Source organism: Oncorhynchus mykiss, chromosome 14 (genome assembly GCF_057628025.1).
Source record: "Oncorhynchus mykiss isolate SJ-2025 chromosome 14, ASM5762802v1, whole genome shotgun sequence".
NCBI lineage: Eukaryota > Metazoa > Chordata > Actinopteri > Salmoniformes > Salmonidae > Oncorhynchus > Oncorhynchus mykiss.
Window position 1 is genome coordinate 1,943,606 of NC_143035.1, and position 21,577 is coordinate 1,965,182.

Sequence of the window (21,577 nt, forward strand, 5' to 3'; positions counted from 1 at the left end):
GAACCCTGACGTTGATGTGCTGCATATTCATGCAGACATGCCTCCCACCATATGGACACATTAGCTCAGGCCATGCCAATGCCCTCTAATCCTCAACTCTATGCCTGATCGTTCAGGTTCACTGGAGCCCAGCTGGCATCAACAAGACACCAAAATGAATATATATGTTAAGAAACTTCATGGCCCTGGGTAAATTAATTAATTTCTAAGCAACTTGAATCTGTCAGCGAGTGCATTTAGTGTCATCACGTTTCCTAAATTGTCCAGTTTCCTCTAAGGATTAAAGTAGGGACAACTGCTATACGTATTTAAAACTGATTATAATTCAATATGGTGCATGGAGCACCGGTGAGAACAATTGGATGAAATTGAATTCTAATCCCACGTCAATTGATTCTGGATCTCTTCATCAGTCTTCATCAGTGGAGGCTGCCAAGGGGAGGACGGGTCATAATAATGTCTGGAAGGGAGTCAATGGAGTGGTATCAACCACATGGAAACCACATCTTTGTGTTTGATAACCTTTCCATTGACTCCATTCCAGCCATTATTATGAGCCGTCCTCCCCTCAGCAGCCTCCACTGCTCTGCATGTACAGTTGAGGTCGGAAGTTTACATACAATTATGTTGGAGTCATTAAAACTCATTTTTTAACCACTCCACAAATTTCCTGTTAACAAACTATAGTTTTGGCAAGTTGGTTAGGACATCTACTTTGTGCATAACACAAGTCATTTTTCCAACAATTGTTTACAGAAAGATTTCACTTATAATTCACTGGGTCAGAAGTTTACATATATTAAGTTGACTGTGCCTTTAAACAGCTTGGAAAATTCCAGAAAATGATGGCATGGCTTTAGAAGCTTTTTATAGGCTAAATGATATAATTTGAGTTGATTGGAGGTGTACCTGTGGATGTATTTCAAGGCCTAACTTCAAACACAGTGCCTCTTTGCTTGACATCATGGGAAAATCAAAAGAAATGAGCCAAAACCTCAGAAAAAAATTGTAGACCTCCACAAGTCTGATTTATCCTTGGGCACAATTTCCAAACGCCTGAAGGTACCACGTTCATCTGTACAAACAATAGTATGCAAGCATAAACACCATGGGACCACGCAGCCGTCATACTGCTCAGGAAGGAGACGCATTCTGTCTCCTAGAGAGAGGGAGATTTACAGTTATTTTGTGTTTCTTCAATTTGCGAATAATCGCACCAACTGTTGTCACCTTCTCACCAAGCTGCTTGGCAATGGTCTTGTAGCCCATTCCAGCCTTGTGGGCAGGCAAGAGGTCAAAACCGTGAGGATTAGAAAAAACAGAGTAGGAAAAATAGGAACTCAGAAAACACACTGGTAAACTGGCTACAGACAAACAGAAAAAAACAATAATAAATACCGTGGGAATAATGGGGAAGGCGGGTAACACCTGGAGGTGGGTGGAGACAATCACAAAGACAGGTGAAACTGATCAGGGTGTGACATCTAAAGCACTTTTTTTGCCATTAAAATGCACTGGGAGCTCATTTAAATATTATTGTAGTGCAAAAAGTATTAACGCTATCAAAAAACAATTCTCAAGCAATCTAAGTTAGGGAAGTCTGCAGATTTGGAAGTTGTTGTTTTCTCTGATTGGTTAGGCACTATCTTTGAAACTATAGGCTATTTTTGCTACTTTACACACTATCACAAAACACGTGATTAAACTAATCATGTAAATGTAATTAACTAGGAAGTCGGGGCACCAAGGAAAATCTTCAGATTACAAAGTTATAATTTTCCTAATATAACTCTTCAAGAATTATAATATTAGATCAATTATTCTTTACCTCACATTAGTCTCATTCCAAACGTTGTAAATTGTTGGTTATCTGCACGAACCCAGCCTTTACTATGAATCATCCATACATAATTTATTTACTAACTAACGAAACAATCACTGAAATGCATAAACAAATAACACAGTAGATAATGTTACAAGGAAATGATAGGGGAGGTTCCCTAGTGGACTTAGCCGATATGACAGCTTGGTGGACAATGGGAAGTGGGTGTGGACTAAAAAAGGCTGGGAAGACAAAAGGAAACAATACACAGTTGATAATTATATTAATTGAAATGCTAATCCTGTGCACATGAACGCTCACTCATTCAGGAATAATTGCAATCAATATATTTACACCCAGTCTGTCGTCGTGATCTCTGTTGGAATCGTCCGTCCTTCTGTTGGAGAGTCAGTTCATCATCGTCTCTCTCTCTCTGCCTCCCTGAAGATCAAGTATTTAGTGGTTAGAATGGGTACTTTAGAGTACCATTCAGAAATGTTCTCATAGAATAGATATTTTGGCGGTTGTCAGTCTTCGCATCCTAGGTTGACATTTCTAGCTGCACTTAGTAATTAGTATATAATATTTGCTCTTATTCTGTCGGGATCGATAGTCTCAGAGTTGAACCATTTCCAACCATGTAGCCAATAATCCACATGGTATGGTTAGGAATTCAACAACCATTGTAACCTTAGGGGACACTGAGGTTTTTTGTGGTCTAAACTCAACCTGTGCCCCTCGGTGTCCATCAAGGTATGCATGGTCTGAAGAGGATTTCCTCAGGAGGGTTTTTTATTCGTAACAGTAGACAAGGGCTGTTCCATGACGCCAGATCATGTCTATGTTCACGGGGCGGGCCAATGACTTGGTTAAACTTTAAAGGGAATTACAATTCTCTCTCATTAAAGTTTTAACATCGCCTTACATAGAGTCATCTTTACTCATTCATTTTATACAATAATTAGATGCAAACCCCATAATTGAGAAATGTACATAGTCATGTGTGTTTCCTGTCATCTCTGAGGTAACAAAATGAAACACACTCGTCATACACATCCCTTAAATGTCCACGGACCATTCCCACAAGTTGACATTTTGTATCAAATCCCCATTTTTGTTCTCTCTATGTGTCTCTTTCTGCATGGCCAGGGGGAGAGAGTCTCTTCCAGGAATTTATGACCTGAGATAACAGAACCTGGGTGTAGGAGAGAGAGGGGGAAGCCGTTAGCTATACTCAAAAAGGGCCAGGTCATGACAAGGGCATAGCAGTTTGCAATAAAGTTTTGTCATACATGTAGTAAACACACATACACGCAGGTATTCAAATGTGTAAAGCCTGCCGAACTGAGTAGCCTAGCAAGCCAATATAGCTAGCCCGATATCTTGCTATCAATTAAAAAAAATAAAAAATGATAATTTGTGGGTGCATATGAAGCCCCTAAATATGATCTGGTGCAACCAATTACCTTCAGAAGTCACATAATTAGTTAAATAAAGTCCAGCTGTGTGCAATCTAAATGTCACATGATCTGACACATGACCTCAGTATATATTCAACTGTTCTGAAAGGCCCTAGTGTCTGCAACACCACTCAGCAAGGGGCACCACCAAGCAAACAGCACTATGAAGACAAAGGAGCTCTCCAAACAGATCAGGGACAAAGTTGTGGAGAATTACAGATGAAGGTTGGGTTATAAAAAAATATCTGAAACTTTGAACATCCCACGGAGCACAACAAACCTGCCAAGAGAGGGCCACCCACCAAAACTCACAGCCCAAAGGAGGGTATTAATCAGAGGCAACAAGGAGACCAAAGATAACCCTGAAGGAGCTGCAAAGCTCCACAGCGGAGATTGGAGTATCTGTCCATCGGACCACTTTAAGCCGTACAACTCCACAGAGCTGGGCTTTACGGAAGTGTGGCCAGAAAAAAAGCCATTATGTCATGGTTGTTATGATAGACGGATTCTCTCTGCGATTATCTCCAAGGAAGGGTATCACATCCTCCCCGGATTTCCTCCCAGGTCCAATTCACTTCACCCTCCCGATCACGCTGCTTGGTCCTTGATTGGTGGGATATTCTGCCATGGTTGCTATGATAGACGGACCAAGGCACAGAGTGATTCGTGTTCCACATCTTTTATTAGTGAAACGTAAACAAAACAATAAACAAACAATGACCGTGAAGTAACAGCACGCACATCAGCCCTCAACAAAACAATATCCCACAAATGCAGGTGGGAACAGGGACACCTTAAGTATGATCCCCAATTAGAGACAACGAATATCAGCTGACTCTAATTGGGAACCATACTAAGAGCACCAACATAGAAATGCATCGACTAGAACACCCCCTAACCTACAACACCATAGAGAACCAAGGGCTCTCTATGGTCAGGGCATGACACATTGCTTAAAGAAAAAAATAATAAGCAAACACGTTTGGTGTTCGCAAAAGGCATATGGAAGAAGCTAAAATTTAGCTTTTTGGCCATCAAGGAAAACGCTATGTCTGGTGCAAACCCAACACCTCTCATCACCCTGAGAATACCATCTCCACAGTGAAGCATAGTGGTGGCATCATGCAGCGGGTATGTTTTTCTTCGGCAGGGACTGGGAAACTGGTCAGAATTTAAGGAATAATGGATGGTGCTAAATATAGGGACATTTTTGAGGGAAACCTGTTTCAGTTTTCCAGAGATTTGAGACTGGGACAGAGGATCACCTTCCAGCAGGACAGTGACCCTAAGAATACTGCTAAAGCAACACTTGAGTGGCTTAAGGGGAAACATTTACATGTCTTGGAATGGCCTAGTCAAAGCTCAGACCTCAATCCAATTGAGAATCTGTGGTATGACTTAAAGATTGCTGTACACCAGCGGAACCCATCCAACTTGAAGGAGCTGGAGCAGTTTTGCCTTGAAGAATGGGCAAAAATCCCAGTGGTTAAATGTGCCAAGCTTATAGAGACATACCCCAAGAGACTTGCAGCTGTTATTGCTGCAATCAATCAATCAATCAAATTTATTTTATATAGCCCTTCGTACATCAGCTGATATCTCAAAGTGCTGTACAGAAACCCAGCCTAAAACCCCAAACAGCAAGCAATGCAGGTGAAGAAGCACGGTGGCTAGGAAAAACTCCCTAGAAAGGCCAAAACCTAGGAAGAAACCTAGAGAGGAACCAGGCTATGTGGGGTGGCCAGTCCTCTTCTGGCTGTGCCGGGTGGAGATTATAACAAAACATGGTCAAGATGTTCAAATGTTCATAAATGACCAGCATGGTCGAATAATAATAAGGCAGAATAGTTGAAACTGGAGCAGCAACACAGTCAGGTGGACTGGGGACATCAAGGAGTCATCATGTCAGGTATTCCTGGGGCATGGTCCTAGGGCTCAGGTCCTCCGAGAGAGAGAAAGAAAGAGAGAATTAGAGAGAGCATATGTGGGATGGCCAGTCCTCTTCTGGCTGTGCCGGGTGGAGATTATAACAGAACATGGCCAAGATGTTCAAATGTTCATAAATGATCAGCATGGTCGAATAATAATAAGGCAGAACAGTTGAAACTGGAGCAGCAGCACAGCCAGGTGGACTGGGGACAGCAAGGAGTCATCATGTCAGGTAGTCCTGGGGCATGGTCCTAGGGCTCAGGTCCTCCGAGAGAGAGAAAGAGAGAAGGAGAGAATTAGAGAACGCACACTTAGATTCACACAGGACACCGAATAGGACAGAAGAAGTACTCCAGATATAACAAACTGACCCTAGCCCCCCGACACATAAACTACTGCAGCATAAATACTGGAGGCTGAGACAGGAGGGGTCAGGAGACACTGTGGCCCACTCCGAGGACACCCCCGGACAGGGCCAAACAGGAAGGATATAACCCCACCCACTTTGCCAAAGCACAGCCAAAGGTGGCTCTACAAAGTATTGAATTTGGGGGGCTGAATAGTTATGCTCGCTCAAGTTTTCCGTTTTTTTGTCTTATTTCTTGTTTGTTTCACAATAAAAAAAATGTGCATCTTCAAAGTGGTAGGCATGTTGTGTAAATCAAATGATACAAACCCCCAAAAAATAATTCAAGGTTGTAAGGTAACAAAATAGGAAAAATGCCAAGGGGGTGAATACTTTTGCAAGCCACTGTAAACCATCATCCAGTTATCTGAATAGTAAGGATGGCTATAAGATCAGTGAAATGGTGGAGAATGTATGACAAACTACCAGAGCACGAGGATGGTGTGTCTCACAAGAACTGTTACTGGAAATAGAAAAATCTGCAGCATACCGCAACAACAGCTACAGGTATAGACAGTCAGCTGCAGCAACAAATCCAGTCAGAAATGTATGTAAACCGAGCACTTCTAGAAAGCATTTTGGATTTGACACTGTACTTAGCATCTAGGAATCTGCCATTCTGGGGGAAGTCACTCAATCTTGATGATGTGCATAATGGACATTACCTAGGCTTCCTTGAACTGTTGTCAAATTTTGACCTGCTATTATGTGAGCAGTTACAGAAAGTCAGGGACAAAAAGAAAGGAGCACGACTGACTCATTACCTCAGCCTTGAGAGCCAAAACGAGTTAATAGGAATATGTGGTCAAAGGGTTTTGAAAACAATACTTTATGAAAGAGAAGATGCAATTTATTACACGGTTATATGGGATGCAACTCCAGACATTTCCCATTCTGAGTAAAATGTATTATTGGTGAGATATGTACACAAAGATAAAGTTCAGGGAACGGGTGAATGTGAAATAATTGAGTGTTTTCTTGAATTTTAAGACTTTGCTCAAAAGACAGGCTGTGAATATTCTGACATGATTTTGAGTGCATTGGAAGGGCGTGTTATTGACATAGCAGATTGCTGTGGTCAAGGCTATGATAATGGTGCAAATATGTCAGGGAAAGTGAAGAGCGTTCAAGCACACATACTGCAAAAAAATCAACCTGCCACATACTCACCTTGTGTCTCCCATACTCTTAATCTTGTGGGTGTACATGCAGCTTAGTCGTGCCAAGAAGTATCAACCTTTTTTGTGTGAAACGTCTTTACAATCTGTTCAGTGCCAGCCCAGAGTGATGGGCCATTCTCAAGGAAAAGACTTGCTGCTGTCTTATCCGCCTTTCAGACATGCAATGGTGTGCGAGTATTGCTGCGGTCCGACCAGTGGTAACTCATTTACTGTATTTCATCAATGCCTTAGACATGCTTCTTGCTACCTGCAGCCTGGCCAACGAAGTCAAATCTGAGGGAAAAGGTCTGAAAAGCTACTTCATGTCTTTCAAAGCAATCTTCCTGCTCACTTTCTGGGTAGAATTGTTGCAGTGTACTGAGAATAGAAGCCTAATTCTTCAGTCAGGAAATATTTCTCTGGACACTGAAGCAGCTCACATTAAGGCACTACAGGAAGAAATACAGGCTCTGCCTAATCAATGGGACACTCTTCTGGCAGAAGCCTCCATGGTGTAACTCCTAAATTTCACAGTGAACAGAGGAGCCACCAGAAAAAAAGAACATGTTTTCCTGATGAGACTAAAGATGACATAGCAAGTGAACAGCTTAGTATATTCAGAGCGTTTTGCGTTCAGAGCACACACTGGACACTCTGGCCAATAAGTAGGGTTGTTCTGAAAGCTCTGACCTCACAACTACAGTCAATCACTCAAGCTACCTGGTTAACATTGGCTAGCTACTTCCAGACACATAATGAGAGAACACCCCACTCTGACCATGTTACTCGCCCTAGCAGAGCTGGTCATGTTATCCACAGCGTTGGTAACTGTAACTGTGCTGCTGGCAACAATTGAATTCATATTTGTTGCTGACGTTTACTGACACCAGACATATTCAATGGGTGTTGAGCATTAAAAAATGCATCAGTTATTCTGCACTCTAGCACACTAAGACGAGAGTCTTTTGTTAAGAAATGGAGTTAGATAGCTAGCTTCGTAAACAATGAATCCCAACGCATGCATTAACATTAGTTTGCGAGCCAGCCAGCTAACGTTAGTAAGCTAACAGTACACTTTAACTTGAATTGAAAATACTTTGTCAAAATTAGAGTTGAGTCCTCTGTTAAGACATGTAGCTACAGTAACACCTGATTTACTTAACAAAAGGCACATCAAAATAGGTGGTCCAGGTTAGTCATGACATAGCATGGTGGAGGAGGAGGCACTTTCCTCTTTTGTTCTCTATTGCTCCTCTATAGTTCCTCAAGCAAGGGGGAGGCCAATGACATGACAGATTCCAATCAGACCAACTCCTTGAATGCCCTATACCTTGAAGTTTGCGGTTGTGTTTAAAAAACAATATTTAGCTAAAAAAAATGTTTTTTTACCCTTTAGTGTGTGTAGTTTCCTGTTTTTATATATTGGGACATTGCTTTTCAACAGTAAAAGTAAAACAATAGCTGGAGGAGGTCTTTAATAACAGTGTGCATGGAGTTATTTCTGTTCAATGTCACATCAATATGTCGTTCCCCTTCATGATTGTGTCCCACTTGTTGTTGATTCTTCACAAAAAAATACAGTTTTAAATCTTTATGTTTGAAACCTGAAATGTGGCAAAAGGTCGCAAAGTTCAAGGGGGCCGAATACTTTCGCAAGGCACTGTATTTTTTAGCTATATAACTATCTAGACAGTTGCATACAGGTTACACTATAGTCAGCTAGCTAGCTGAGCTGGCCAGTTGCATTCAGCTGTTAATGTTGATTGCTGATGTTTGTCATGTTTTAAAAAAATAGCCACTGTTGTGTGAATGCTAATCGATTAGCAAGCTAATCAAACCTCCTGTTAAAGCTGCAATATGTAACTTTTTGTATTTTTTGTAATGTTCAAAAGCTCCAATAAGTCACTAGGGGTTATCCAATGTCATGCAACAGTAACAATAGTGTGCCCCTAGCCTGCCAGAGAACCGCTGTATTCACTGGTATTCATTTTCTGACCAAGCTGCAACTCCTCCTCCATCTAAGCCAGAGGAACAGAGACACTTGGAGAGTAGACAGGCAAAAGGGGAAAGCGATAGAGCCTGGGCCAAGACAAGAGTAAGCATTGGATTTGCGTTTACACAGCGGAGAGAACCAAGGGAGTTGAAGGGATTCACAACTGACCCAGAGTAGAATGTGTTATGAAAAGGTAAGACATAGCTAGCTAGATAATATCTCTTGATAGATAAAGTGAAATGTTGCTATTTAGTTTTTTCAGCTATGTGTTCAATAGTTCGTATTAGCTAACTAGCTAATGTTAGCAAGTAGCTTGTGAGTAGATTGGGACATTGGTTTGTTTAATTTGAAAATAAGATGTCGCTTCACTAGTTAGTCTTATGTGTATAACATTACTTGACCTTGTGTTACATTTCTGATGTCTGGTCTGAAAACCATGCTGATATTAGCTAGCTAGCTGACAACAGTTCACACAAGTGTACTGGCACAAAATAGCCACAATGCCCAGCTCAGATTCACAAGATGAGACACAATACGACAGTTTGAGCTTAAAGGTCTAGTTTAAGAACATCTCATGATGTTGGCTGGAGTATTCAAGATTCAACATGTCAACTTTTGCCAAAGTCTTGCGACGAGACAGATCCATTTAGCCATTCAAAGAACAGTGCCCTAACATTGTGTTCAGCTTAGCAGCTATCTATTTTGCTGTACATAGCTAGCCTGGCTTGCTGACATTTCTGACAAGTCAAAATCTGTACCCTGTTTCTGGTGCATGTATTTAATGACACTCATTTACTACAACAAGTGGCAACTTTGTTTCATTGTGTCATCAAGGAAAAGTAAAGGGGCAACGTTATCAGGGAAACTTTCTCAACTGCACATCTCGTGGTCTTGATCTGAATGCCCTGTCTTTAGTCAGCTACTGTACAACACATTCTAAAACTAGTTAATTCTCTCTGATCTAGGTCAGGATTGATCAACTCCAGTCCTCGAAGGCTTGATCGTGAAACATTTTTGCCCCAGCCCCATGTAACACATGACTCCAATAATCAACTAATCGTGGTATACAGTTTAGAATGCAATTAGTTTAATCAGGTGTGATAGTTAATTATATAGACAAAATACTCACCAAATATTATTCTATCTTTCAGCTAAAGGAGACTTTACAATAACAACTCCCGAAGTTGAAGTGTCTACACATTGAAAACTGCAAAGGATAACACCGACATCCCACAACTTCAGAGAGCAGTGTTGAGAAGAATGGGCTCTCAATTGGGGCTGCTTTAAAAATATATATATAAAAAAATAGGCAGGTCAGCCTACCAGGGAAGAGTGGGTTAACTGCCTTGTTCAAGGGCAGAACAACAGATTTGTAACTTGTCAGCTCGAAGATTCGATACAGCAACCTTTCGGTTACTGGCCCAACGTTCTAACCACTCTAGGCTACCTTACGCTACTAAGGAAAATGATCCTGAGATCACATGACCCACGACTCCCTGAAGTGCCAGCACTAACAACGGCTGAGCGCAACAACTTCTAGGAGACGTTGCCACACAACACAAGGTGTAGTAAGCACACCTTTGAGCTGGGAATGACCAGAGCTTTCCCTGTTGTCAGACTTGGTGTTTCCAGGGAAGTGTGGAAGCCTACAACCAAACATATAAATCATATAAGGGAAGTTTGTGTGGGCAACAATAAACTTGTGTGATTTTTATCTAGCAAATAGTCATCATTATTGTACTTTTGGAATGGTTTCAGAATTATTTACTAAACTGTTCTCTTCCAAAATAACAAAAGCACAGTGTAAGGGAGACATAATTGCAGTATTATATCAAAATATCACTCAGACCAAGGAACAGTACTGTACAGTGTAGTTGTGGAAAGTGTTATGTAAACATACTTAGTAATATATAAAAAAAAAAAAAAAGTATTTAGTCAGCCACCAATTGTGCAAGTTCTCCCACTTAAAAAGATGAGAGAGGCCTGTAATTTTCATCATATGTACACTTCAACTATGACAGACAAAATGAGAAGAAAAAAAATTCCAGAAAATCACATTGTAGGATTTTTAATGAATTTATTTGGAAATTACGGTGGAAAATAAGTATTTGGTCACCTACAAACAAGCAAGATTTCTAGCTCTCACAGACCTGTAACTTCTTCTTTAAGAGGCTCCTCTGTCCTCCACTCGTTACATGTATTAATGGCACCTGTTTGAATTTGTTATCAGTATAAAAGACACCTGTCCACAACCTCAAACAGTCACATTCCAAACTCCACTATGGCCAAGACCAAAGAGCTGTCAAAAGACACCAGAAACAAAATTGTAGACCTGCACCAGGCTGGGAAGACTGAATCTGCAATAGGTAAGCAGCTTGGTTTGAAGAAATCAACTGTGGGAGCAATTATTAGGAAATGGAAGACATACAAGACCACTGATAATCTCCCTCGATCTGGGGCTCCACACAAGATCTCACCCCGTGGGGTCAAAATTATCTCAAGAACGGTGAGAATAATCCCAGAACCACACGGGGGGACCTAGTGAATGACCTGCAGAGAGCTGGGACCAAAATAACAAAGCCTACCATCAGTAACACACTACGCCGCCAGGGACTCAAATCCTGCAGTGCCAGACGTGTACCGCTGCTTAAGCCAGTACATGTCCAGGTCCGTCTGATGTTTGCTAGAGAGCATTTGGATGATCCAGAAGAAGATTGGGAGAATATCATATGGTCAGATGAAACCAAAATATAACTTCTTGGTAAAAACTCAACTCGTCGTGTTTGGAGGACAAAGAAATCCGAGTTGCATCCAAAGAACACCATACCTACTGTGAAGCATGGGGGTGGAAACATCATACTTTGGGGCTGTTTTTCTGCAAAGGGACCAGGACGACTGATTTGTGTAAAGGAAAGAATGAATGGGGCCATGTATCATGAGATTTTGAGTGAAAACCTCCTTCCATCAGCAAGGGCATTGAAGATGAAACGTGGCTAGGTCTTTCAGCATGACAATGATCCCAAACACACCGCCCGGGCAACGAAGGAGTGGCTTCGTAAGAAGCATTTCAAGGTCCTGGAGTGGCCTAGCCAGTCTCCAGATCTCAACCCCATAGAAAATCTTTGGAGGGAGTTGAAAGTCTGTGTTGCCTAGCAACAGCCCCAAAACATCACTGCTCTAGAGAAGATCTGCAGGAATGGGTCAAAATACCAGTCTCCTGTCTCTTCTCTGCACCTGGGTCCAACCTCACAATGTCACAGCGAGCTTTGGATCCAGCAGAGATCACCCAGATCCAGAATGCTATAATCCACCAAGGAGCACTGTTGGGGCAGCAGCAAGAACAAGTCTCCCAAATATCAGAGACCCTCCGGGTATTTAACGATCCCTTCCAACCACGGCCCAACCCAGGAGGAGCCAAGTCTCATCGCCAAGTGCTACACGCATCGCTGTAGTTCCTCCACGGAGCCTGCAACGGGAACCCAAGATTCCAACCTTTGAGCGGTATGACGGCCACCCTGGAGGTTGCAAGGGGTTCCTCACTCAGGGCTCTCTGGTGTTCGAGTTGCAGTCCTCCTCGTTCCACACCAATCGGGCAATGATCACCTTATTATCTCTCTACTCTTGGGCAAGGCCCTGGCATGGGCAACGGCAGTGTGGTAACATCAGCCACCATCCTGCAGCTCCATATTAGCCTTCAATGCCGAGCTGCAACGAGTCTTCAACCACCCAGTTGGCGGCCAAGAAGCGGAAAGCCGACTGTTCAACCTCTGCCAAGGGGCGAGACCAGTGGTTGACTTCGACATTGAGTTCCGCATCCTCGCTGCCAAGAGTGGGTGGAATACTGAGGCACTGGTTATCACTTTCCACCAGGGTCTGTGTAACTATATCAAGGATGAACTGGCTGCTCGGGAACTGGGAGAGGACCTCGAGTCCCTGATAACACTGGCCATAAAAATTGACAACCACATCCGAGAGCTTGTGAGACAGCATCTTTTTGACACCACCCCCATATCCAGTCTCCAGAGCACACCAAGCCCCTCAAGCCCAGCATTGAGGAGCCCAGGTAGCTGGGACGCCCATGTCTGAGCCCATGGGAACGTGACGGGCGGATGCGCTTAGGGATATGTTGAATCGGTTCGCCTTTGTTTACCTCGATGACATCCTGATCTTCTCCAAGACCCTTCCGGAACACATCCTGCAAGTCCTCCAAGTCCTGAGACGCCTCCTGCAGAGTCAACTGTACATCAAGATAGAGAAGGGTGAGTTCCATGTAGCCCAAGTTTCTTTCCTGGGCCACATTATCTCCACCACCGGCATCCTAATGTTCCCCGTAAAGGTGAGGGCGGTCACCGACTGGCCCTGTTCCGCCTCACTCAAACAAGTCCAGCGGTTCCTCGGGTTTGCCAATTTCAACAGGTGTTTTATACGCAACCTTGGTGTGATGCCAGCGCCTCTCACGGCCCTAACCCGGAATACCAGAACTTTTTTTGCTGGACCCCAGAGGCTGACAGGGCATTCGGGTAGCTCAAGGGACGTTTCACACCCATCCTCGTCCATCATGATACTACCCGTCCATTCGTGTAGGGGTGGATGCCTCGTACACCGGAGTAGAGGTCGTCCTTTCTCAGCGGAACGAGGGGGACAAGAAACTGTACCCAGCAGTTCTCGCCGGTGGAATGCAACTACGATGTTGGCAACCGGAATCTCTTGGCAGTTAAGTGGGCTCTTGAGGGGTGGCTACACTGGTTGGAGAGGGCACCTCATCCTTTCGCGATCTGGATGGACCATAAGAACTTGGTCTCCATTCAAGACGCCAAAAGGTTGAACGCTCGCCAGCGTAGGTGGGCTCTGTTTTATAACAGGTTTAACTTCACACTAGCCTATCACACAGGATCCAAGAATCAGAAAGCAGACACCCTGTCCCGCCAACACGATGTCTCTAACGAGGAGAGGGACTCTGAGCCCATCAACCCCAGCTCCCGCATTGTGGACCCTGTGATATGGTGTATTGAGACCATTGTCCTACAAGCCCAGACCCGAGAACCTGTCCCACTAAAGGACTTTATGTTCCGCGATCAGCCCGTTCCCAAGTACCACGATGGGGACTCTCCTCAAAATTAACTGGGAATCCAGGGGTTAATCAGACACTGGAGTTCCTAAGGCGGAAATTCTGGTGGCCCAACATGATTAAGGATGTGAGATCCTTCGTTATGGCCTGCTCCACCTGTGACCAAAGCAAGTCCTCACTACACCAACCAGCTGGGTTGCTCCAACATCTGCCCATCCTGGTGGTCGGTTTTCAAAGGCAGCTCATTTCATGAAGCGAAGCAGACTCAGCGAAGCAGACTGCTGATCTCATGATTACCCACGTCTTTCGACTAGACTAGACACAGACTTCCCCAGGACATTGTCTCGGATCGTGGGCCCCAATTCGTCACATAGTATTGGAAAGCCATCTGCTCCCTGTTGGGGACGTCAGTGAGTCTCTCCTCTGAGTTCCACCCACAGTCAAAATGGGAAAACGGAGCGTGCCAACCAGTAGCAGGAGAAGTTCCTCCGCTGGTTCATCTCCACCCACGTTAGCAACTTGAGCAAGTTCCTCATCTGGCCAGAGTATGCTCACAACACACTCACCGTTCGAGTGTCAGTTCGGGTTCACCCCCCCCACCGTGTTTCCTGAACAAGAGGCCAAGGCAGGAGTGCCATCAGCCGAAGCGTTCATTTGACGATGTCGCCGGACCTGGATCAGAGTGTGATACTCCTTGCTCTACTCCTCTGCCCAACACCAATGACAGGCAAACCGGCACCGAAGGCTTCTTCGGCTCATCTGACCGGGTCAACGGGAGCGACTATCCATCCGTAATCTTCCCTTAAGGGTGGACTCACGGGAAGCTTACTCCACGCTACATAGGACCATTCAAGATCCTGAGTCGCATCATCCCCGTCACCTACTATCTCCAGCTTCTGTCATGGCTCCACAGGCAAAACCCAGAGGACGAATCATTCCGATTTTTTTTTTTAGGTCACTGTCTATTCAATGAGGTTTCAATGGGAAACTAGATTTCTAAGGGACTTGTTTGAAGTTCCTACTGCTTCCACTGGATGTCACCAGTCTTTAAAAATTGGTTGAGGTTATTCCTTTGTGTAATGAAGAAGTACGAATGAGTGTAATTTGAAGTACTTTTTGAGAGAGTAGTAATGACTTGAAAAGTAGCGTGAGTTTGTTGTCTTCCTGTATTGAACACAGATTGTCCCGTATTCAATTTGATCGATTATTAACATTTAAAAATACCTACATTTGTATTACAAAAGTAGGTTGAAATGTTTTGGCAAAGTTTACAGGTAACTTTTGAGATATTTTGTAGTGACGTTGCGCAATTTGGAAGCTGTGTTTTTCTCACCAAATAAATGGACATTTTGGCTATATCTCGACGGAATTAATTGAACAAAAGGACCATTTGTGATGTTTATGGGACATATTGGAGTGCCAGCAAAAGAAGCACGTCAAAGGTAAGGCATGATTTATATTTTATTTATGCATTTTGTGTAGAGCCTGCAGGGTTGAAATATGCTTTCTCTTTTTTTTTACTGTTGTGCTATCATCAGATAATAGCATCTTATGCTTTCGCAGAAAGCCTGTTTGAAATTTGACATGTTGTCTGGATTCACAACGAGTGTACCTTTATCTTGGTATCTTACATGTGTGATTTAATGAAAGTTAGATTTTTATGGTATTTTATTTGAATTTGGTGATCTGCATTTTCCCTGGCTATTGGCCAAGAGGGACGCAAGCGTCCCCCCTATCCCAGCGAGTTTAAGTTACCAATAAACTTCTTCTAAACAAGTCAAACAACATTCCTAATCGATCCTCAGGTACCCTATTATGTAAATAAACTATCAAATTTAAGAGACGAAGTTCGCGCACTCACCGGAACGCGCCGCAAACACTACAGCCAAAATGGGAGCCACTTAGAAAAACTACAAATTCTAGCTCATTTTCCCAAAAAAAAGCCTGAAACTCTTTCTAAAGACTGTTGACATCTAGTGGATGCCCTAGGAACTGCAATCTGGGAGGACTTCCTTTTATATTTCCATTCCAAGCCATTGTAATCAGAACTGCCATATCAGTTCTGTTATACTCACAGACATTATTTTAACAGTTTTGGAAACTTTTTGGAAACAGAGTGTTTTCTATCCAATACTATTATATGCATATCCTAGCTTCTGTGCCTGAGTAGCAGGCAGTTTACTTTGGGAACCTCATTCATCCAAACTTCTGAACACTGAACACCCTAGCCTGAAGAAGTTTAATTGTTTACCATGTGCGTTTGTTTCCTGAATTAGTTATTGAGACTTAGTTTTTCAAGTGTACTGTGATACTGCGGCCACCGTATCTCAGTGAAATATTATGCTTATCCACTGATTCCTCATTCGGTCTCTTCTCTGCACCTGGGTCAAACCTCACCATGTCACAGAAATAGATCAATATAGGAAATACCGCTAGGCCTGTAACCGTAAGGTTGCTGGATCAAATACAGAGCTACAAGGTAAAAAATATGTCTGTTAAAACCCACTCTTCCCCAGCTGCCGATGCCGTGGATGACAATTAAGGCTGCCTCTCGCACCTCTGATTCAGGGTTAAATGTGGAAGACTCATTTCAGTTGAATGCATTCGGTTGTACAACTGACTACGTATCCCCCTTTCCCTTTCTTGGCCAGCCTCTCTTCTTGCAGTCGGGACAGCCCTTTCAAGGTCTTCAAAACAGGAATCCTACTGAAAGAGTATCTTGTGGCAGAATAATCAGAATTAGCTAGGTAACATAGATAATTAAGATGTCTTATCTGCATAATATGATTGAACGGTTGAACTCTTGTTATTAAAATGTATCTCTTCGGACTCTGGTGTTGGCAGTTGCACTTCCTCCCTCAGCTTGGCCTCAGTCACCTGGGGCCCAGGTAGGGGAGAAGTTAAGCTTGTCTATCACATGTCCCTGGTGCTATGCAGAGTATCAGAAAAAGGACACCATTAAACCATGGCAAGGGATGACCTGATTAATGGGGAACCAATTACTTATCTCCACAATGTCTGTGTGCTAGTCACTCCCTCCTTTGGCCTTGGGGAAGATAAGGTCTGAGAAAAGATGTGTGGGGTAGTGTCTGGAATTATTGTATGTCATCTCTGATGTTGCACCTATCCTGGAATAGTGTATGACCTAGAGGCTCACTCCCCTCAGTGAATTTGTCCAGGCGTGTAGTCAAGAAGTGGTTTTACTTGTGATGGGAGTATCTGGAGTTGACAATTGATTTATGCCATGGAATGAGTTGGTGTTTTTGTGCTATAAAGTACAAGGAATGAGATCGGATCCTCGTCTTAGGGGCCAAAGTCTAAACAATAAGAACAGTTTTCATAGCAAATGCTATCTGGCTGCGGGATACTCCATTTTCATATATCAAGTTCAACCTTGTGACCCATTCCATACACCTGTTTGTTATGTAGACTAAGAGAGCGTATCTTTGCTATAAAATATATTTGTATTCAGAGCTGCTCACCACAATGCTTGCGAGAGTTGAGCTGACCAGAGTCATTATCATAGAAGCAATTACTCTATGCGTTCCTAATTAATACATTATATACAGTCAACAATTAGGATACAGTAATATCCTAATTGTTGATTGACCTTGTCTCACCTAAATATTGATTTGAATTTCCACAACAATTTCTGCAACTTCATCTGTTGACCGCCCCTGAAGATCAGGGTAAACTGTGCACAGGGGATCAGAAATTGGGATCCCAGGGAATACCACACTCATTATTGAGCAGCTGGTCCCGCCTAAGAGAGGAAGAGTGCACAGGTGGATGCCAGATACTGAACATAGATTGTCCAAGCTCACCTCTCTCAGTACTATCAATAAGTGATGAAAAAATTTTAAACAAGAACAAAAGTGTCACATGGGACTAGGTGGGTGAAGGAATCAGACGCAGAGATTTCCACTGGGGAAAAGTGCTCTTAACTTCGGCACACAAAATGATAAGCCCAGCAATACAAAGCGCGGACAACAGAGTGACAACCCAAAAAACACAGGGTGCCAAGTTAAGAAAATAAATCCAAAAATTGTGTTTTGTTATTCCTGGCACCGGAGGTGGAGGTTAGAATATACGCAAGATTAGGCAAGATTGGATTTTTGAGGATCGTGTTACGCAATTACATTCTCAGTAGGTAGTTTTGCACATTTGGATAGACACAAGAGAATCTGTACCACAGTAATCGCAGCAGGTGATATTCCAGTGGGAAGACAACACCCCATTTTGAGACCACTAATTAGGCAATAATTTTGATAGTGTTATGGGTTACCCTGTTCATATAGACAGAGTTTAAAATTTAAAAACAGCGCTCCTCCCTATTCTTCTCCTCACAATCTCTACCTAGTGCTGCCGGTGCATGTAGCTACAGCTGTCGACCTCCCTCTCTGGCCTCCGCCTGATCCAAACAACCCAGTGGACGCCCTAGCCCTGCACTCTGCTGTGTCTCCTCCCCCAACTCCACAGCTCACTCCTGTGCCTCCCCTCCTGTATTAATCTCCCCTAGCAGCAGCGGTGGACAAACTGCTCTCTGGACTGGTTATGCTGGGTGCAACGTTAACTCCAAAACCAACCAGAAATGGTGCAGCTGGAGGAGCCAGAGCAGCAGGTAGGAAGAGCAACATCCCCTTCTCACAACAACCATCCCCTGCCACTGCGGTGGAGGATGATAATGACTGCAGTCATACGTCCTCTCAGAATGAAGCAGCAGCTCCCCTACTCTCTTCCCCTCTGCTCAAGAGCCGCCAATGATCCACCATATGATCCAGCACCAGATATGTATCAACAGTATCCTCTGATGTCATGACCCTCAGCCACGACTAGCTGCAGGCCACGCTGATTTGGCTGCCTGGCAACCAATCGTGTACATCCAGAGGACATGGAGACACAATGAAATTAAAGACATTGTTGAGGATCTGCCTGACCCCATCAACGGTTAAGTTTGCAGCAGAAATTTGGGTTCTGGTAGCACAGTACCAGTCATCTGCAGCTGAGATAGCCCATGTCTGTAAGAAGAAACTGGAGCTTAGGTGGGCTGGATTTTATACCCCCTGAGGGCAGCACTCTGATTCAGTATGTGGATGATTTGTTGTTGTGGACCAGCTCAATGGAAGCTTGTGAAACTGATACTCGTGCTCTGTTGTTGATATTTCTCGCTGAGAATGGCCACAAAGTTTCAAAGAAGAAGTTAGAGTTGGTTTCACAGACAGTCAAGTAGCTAGGTCATGACATCGCTCCCTATGGCAGGCAGCTGTGTACAGAGAGGATACAAGCTATTCTCTCCGTCCCACAGCCGGTTACTAAACAACACATGATGTCATTGACTGGTATGGCGTGATTACCTGACTATGCTGAGGTGGTGCACCTGCTTTCTGATCTTATTTATGACTATGAATGACAAAATTAACTGGACACCGGAGGGACTGACTGCTCTGACCAGACTAAAACAACTCATGACTACTTCTCCCTGTTTCGGGACTCCCTGACCATTCTAGACCTTTGAACCTCTTTGTTTGTGAGGAAAAATGGGATCATGGAGGAAAGCAGCGACCTGTTGGGTATTATTCCAAACAGCTGGACAGTGTGGCAAGAGATCTGGTTTGTGGTTTGAGAGCTGTGGCTGCTGCTACTGAAGCTTTTGACTTGTGCAGACTTTTTTTTGCCATGTGTGAACTCACTGTACACGTGCCTCATGCTGTACATGTTCTTATTTCATAGGTAGAGACGGCCCATCTAACACCATCTCGGCTGCTCCATTATCAGAATGTTCTTCTGACAATGTCTCATGTGACCCTGAAGAGGTGCACTGTGTTAAATCCTGCTACTTTGTTGCCTACCGAGGACGATGGAGAGCCGCACGACTGTGTTGCTCTGGTGGAGCTTGTATCTAAACTAAGGTCATATTTAACTGATGTCCCTTTGCAAAATGCTGATTTGGAACTGTTTGTAGATGGCTCAGCATTCTAAAGAAGGAGAACCATTGGTTGCATATGTGGTCAGTACTGCCTCAACCACACTGGAAAGTGCTAAATTACCCTCCCACCTTTCTGCTCAAGCAGCAGAACTGTTTACACTCACCAGAGCTTGCATATTAGCTAAAGGCAGTCTGCTACTATCTATATAGATAGCAGATATGCCTTTGGTGTGGTATATGATTTTGGTACTCTGTGGAAACAGCGCGGCTTCTTGGCCTCTGGTAAGACAATCACTCATTCAAAACTTGTTGATAACGTAATAAAGGCTATTTTGCTCCCTTCTGAAGTTCTGAAGAGCCTCGCTCATACCAATTCTTCTGACCCAATCTCCAAAGGTAATGATATGGCTGACTTGGCAGCTAAGGCAGCGGCTATCTCCATGGAGGCCCCTGTGTTACAGATGGTTTCAATTCCTGCTCATAACCTTTTCTCTCCCACTGATATAACTGACTCACAATCCTCTGTAGGTCCTGTTGAGTTGAGGAAGTGGAAAAAACAATGTACATATGACCAGGTGCAGAAACTCTGGCTGGGCCTGGCTGGGCTACCAGTCATACCACGTTCTTGTTTCCCCTACTTAGCTAAGTTGTCACATGGTGAGGATCATGTGTCAAAGATGGGAGTGCTTGATTTTGTAAATACATTTTGTATGACCAACAACATGCTTTAAAAAAATAAAGTAATATCTTGATTGGTGATGGACTTTTCTCTTCTCTTTATTGATTAGAATTTCTGCAACAATCTACACACGTTATTAGGATTGTAACTTTCTCTACATGGTATTTTATGTACATCCAATAAGGATTTTCATGCAGAAGAGTCGAGTGTATAACTTCTACAATCAATCTTCTTAGCCATAGCTCTCAAGAATCAAGAGGCCATTCCAGTAATGTAATTAGCAAAGGACTTGCCAAAGCCAAGGTTATTTTTCATAAATGCAGTGCTATGATAGTCAAAATGCATTATATTACATAGCTTTCTTTTACGCAAGTGTGATAACCAATGTACTAAAGCTATCGTCATATTGCTATCTAGTACAAGGCTGGTAAATTTACGGTAGCTATTATCAACCATGTAGTTACCGTGGAAGGACCACCAGAGGGCAGGCTGGGCTCACGGACAGTAGCCCAACAAGGCATGGGAGACAAGGTAACCAGAGGCAATTAAGCACAGCTGACGGTACTAATGACATATTCTCCTTCCCCTATAAGAGAGAGTATGGAACCAGCAGAGAGAGAGGGGAGGGGGGGACTATCTCTGGAAGATGGCCACCGAGACAGAGGAGCTATCCATGAAGAACCACTAAGACAATGACAATCCCGTGACTTTTGTTGTAGTTTAAAGACAATCATATTGTGTTCCTGTTTCATCTGGAGAAGTAAATGTATGTTTTTCCTTGGGAGATTTTCATTGATTATGTTGGAGTGTTTGTGTTGACCAAATGTTCTCAATAGAGAACTGTGTTCAATCAAGAAAACCTACTCCTGACTTGTTTATTCCACCTTCCCGCTTTAGAATGACGCCCAATTACTTGGTCCGCTCACATTACCTAAATTAGGTACTAACCTTCACATTGCTAACTTTCTAGCTGACAACTTGAATATTATAACATAACATTTTTAGTAACTGTTCTGAAGACATTGTTGCTCTTCAATCTTGTCCATAACTGTTATCGCCTCAGGGTCCACCGTCTCAAATTTCTTATTGGTTGTCACTAGTTACCTTAGCCACAAAGTCTAAATTCGCTACACT

General features: G+C 43.3%; 2 long non-coding RNA genes across 2 annotated transcripts in view; one reads left to right on the top strand and one right to left on the bottom strand.

The window, feature by feature from the left end:
- Positions 1–21,577, bottom strand: part of LOC149978235 (uncharacterized) — a 1,155,107-nt gene that overhangs the window by 108,399 nt on the left and 1,025,131 nt on the right. The window lies entirely within an intron of this gene.
- LOC149978238 (uncharacterized) lies at positions 8,796–10,493 on the top strand. The gene is made up of 2 exons (XR_016486187.1): positions 8,796–8,963; positions 9,922–10,493. It is a non-coding gene; the product is annotated as an uncharacterized LOC149978238 (long non-coding RNA).